The sequence below is a fragment of the Echinops telfairi genome, unplaced genomic scaffold (genome assembly GCF_000313985.2).
Source record: "Echinops telfairi isolate 266 unplaced genomic scaffold, ASM31398v2 ScPeMD7_11;HRSCAF=52, whole genome shotgun sequence".
NCBI classification, from domain to species: Eukaryota; Metazoa; Chordata; class Mammalia; order Afrosoricida; family Tenrecidae; genus Echinops; species Echinops telfairi.
In genome coordinates this window covers 18,437,787-18,441,273 of record NW_022103908.1, presented here as the reverse complement: position 1 = coordinate 18,441,273, position 3,487 = coordinate 18,437,787, and positions in this window count along the sequence as shown.

Below are 3,487 nucleotides of genomic sequence, written 5' to 3'. Positions count from 1 at the left end.
ATATATATACGATTTAATGACATAACAATTTCATTCTCTGGTATAAATCAAAATAACTGTCTACACACTTACCAGAAGATATATATCAGAGTGCTCATAGCATCATTATTCATATCTCATTAAAAATGGTCATCAAGCCAATTCCAATGCATAATGGCAGTGTAGGACAGAGTAGCACTTCTCTATAGGTTTCACAAGACTGTAATCTGTGGCCACAGAGCATACATCTTTCTCGTGCAGATTGACTGCTGGGTTGGAACTGCTGACCTACTGGTTAGCAACTAAGTGCCTAACAATTGTGCAAACAGACCTCCAACCACTATTCAGAGTAGCCCCAAGGTAGAAACTAATGAAGTGCCAAAAACAGTAGAATGAATAACTGTTGTGATACAGTAATAGGATATTGTTCACAAATGTAATTGGACAGTCTACAATTGCATGCAGCAATTTGAGTAAATCTCACAACACTAATATTAAGGAAGATGCAGCAATTAGATTGTATGTCAACTTGCACTTGTGCAGTGGTGGAGTCTAACCTCAAGTCATAGTCTGATGGTGCTTCCTCAGAAATGTGGCTATTTTATAAGACACTGGGGTCCCTTCTTTACTCTCTTTGTTCCTCTGCCTTCTTCCTTTCTGGGGCTTCATTGAGACCCTGTGCCTGCCTCCAGAGGCAGCCTCACATGAGCCACCCAACCAAGAAAGCTATCAGTTCCATGCCTTGCTTTTATTGACTTTGGAATCAATCAGCTCTGCACCCTCCAGTCTTTGATCTATGTGCATCCCACTTCACCTTTCTATATCATTGGTTTGCAGGCACCTGAGCCTAAAGAGGGCATTGGCTAGCATTGGATAGATCAGCGGTTTTCAACCTGTGGGTCACTACCCCTTTGGGGGTCGAAAGACCCTTTCACAGAGGTCGCCTGATTCATAACAGTAGCAAAATTACAGTTATACAGTAGCAATGAAAATACTTTTATAGTTGAGGGTCACCACATCATGAGGGCTGTGGAATTAGGAAGGTTGAGAAGTACTGGGGTAGACGGACGTAAGTTGCATTGGGCAGGGATGCCTTCTTGATATAAGATGGCTTCTTAATATCAATTTCTCTCTTCTGCATAGATGAGTGTCACTGTTTTTGTTTCTTTAGACACCCAAGCCTAACACAGAAGAGAAAATGTCAAGCCAAAAAGCACATATGGTATGGTTCTGTTTATAATGAAAGCCAACCCAGAGAAAAAAATCAGGTCAAGCATACATGTATTCTTAGACAAGACAGAAGCTATCACTGGTGAGGGTTATGTTGGCTAGAAAGTAGCATTAAGAGGGGCTTCTTGGGCGCTTTTTGGCTATATTTTGTGATCTTGTGGTTGGTGATATAAGTGTGTCTGGTTTTTGAAGATTTGTTCAGCTCTGTACTCATATGAGAAATTCGTTGTCATGTTATAGTTAATATAAAGCTTTTATAATGAAAGAAATGATTTAATGGGAGTTCTAGAAACGTTTGAGTCTGTTAAGTGTGGAGAGAACAAAATGATTGCTAGTAATAAGTACTTTATAATAATTAATGCAACAGAACATGGGGGAATTAAGAATACAGCGTGAATGGGTATCATTCTAGTACAAAAGCAGACGAGGAGTGGCCACTGTGCATAGCTGGAACAGCAAACTTTATATGAGTTTTTATTATCCAGTTGTTCAAAAAAAGAATAAAGTGCCTACAAACTAATAAACTAACTTTCTACAATCACGACCACAACAAAAATCCATATGGAAACCAAGAAGACTTCTGCAGAGACAGTATTTTCACATTGACTGGGTGGGCCCAGGCTGTTCAAGACACAGATCGAAGTAGAAGAAAGCATTGTTCATAGTGCTCATTTACCATAAATCTAATGAAGCTTAACTGCGTGCCTTTTCATTTCCAGGGGGGACCCTTCTCAAGGCCCTGAGAGGAACTTTAGCCATGTGACCACAGGAATTATATATTTCCCTAAACCATACAAAATGAAGATGCACTTTTTTTCTTCTGTTTTTCTGAAACAGACCTCACCAAATTGTATAAGCTTGAGGCAGCTCACAATCTGGATGTATCCTCAGACTGTGCCTTTGTTCCGTTATATTTGGTGGGTAGAACAGCCCAAGTGATTATAGTAAGTATCTTTTAATAAGTCATGAGCGAGGAAGCATCATTTCCTCCCGTTTTAATCTCTTTAATAAAATAAAGCCTTCAGCATAAAAAAATCAATTTTTATAAAATAGCAACCGAAATGTGAGCCAGAAGTGTTTCCTCAAGATTTATTGTAGGTTATGTGAAAGTCACATGAAAGAAAATAAATGGTTTAAATAGTACAGGGAAAGAACGGGGCGGGGGATGTGGGAGAGAACACTGATTAGAAATGAGAAGCATTGTAAATGAAAATGGAAGGTTTAATGATTTTTGCCTTAGTTGCTAAACCCTGTATAATGCATGTCATTAGAAAACGATTTAAATATCTGTTGAAGACCCACAAGGGGGCAAATTCCAAAGGTGGTTTTGGACCCTTATTAAAAATGCAGTGAAATCCTAACTCCACATTATAATAGTAATTAACTGTGGTTAAAGGCACCCTGAAGAGATGCAATTACCTTTAAAATAATTCTGCAATTTAAGATGTATATTTAATTCATTTATCAGTCAATTGATAATTTGCCAGTTAACTTAATGTGAAACCACCCCACTATAAAACACAGTGAATATTTATCATTCATTTTAAGATATTTTATTGCCATTGCTTGCAAATATTTCTTAAGATGGCTATCGTCTTCACTACAGGTGAATATGTTTCTTAGAAGTAGATGAGATATGGTGGCTACTAGAAGCACAATCATTTATTGAGTCCTTTAAATTTATAACAATTCATACGAGCAATCATAATTCTCTTGGAACAAAATAATTATTTTCACATATTAAAAATAAATGGACTCTAAAGTTATTTTATAATGAGTTGGAAAGGCAGGAAGTAGAAATTTACAACAAATACTAAACCCAGTCATATTTCTAAGTGGCTTACCCCAAAATCTATTAACAGATTAGAAACATTTCATGATTGTTTAATGAAGGGTGGTTTTCTATTAATCAAATCCTGCTTTATTCCAATTCCCATGATTAAAACAGAGGCCTATTTTGTCAAAAGTAAAAATTGCCTCTGGAAAGCTTAAATGCTAGAATTAAAGGAAGTATATATTAAAGGGAGAATCACAATTGTAAAGAAATAAACTAAAAATCCATAAGAGCAAAACTATTTGCAAAATAAATCGCAGGGCAAGGATTTAGTACATGATTTGAATTATTAACAGCTGGATCATTTGCTTTCACTGTTTTTTAAAACTATAGAGCATGTAATCCCTAACACTCTATTGATGTGGCTCAGGGTTTTACTAGCCTCAAATTGTTTAATTACTTCTAACTTGATACCTTGACAGATAATATTGCTCTTTTTCTCTC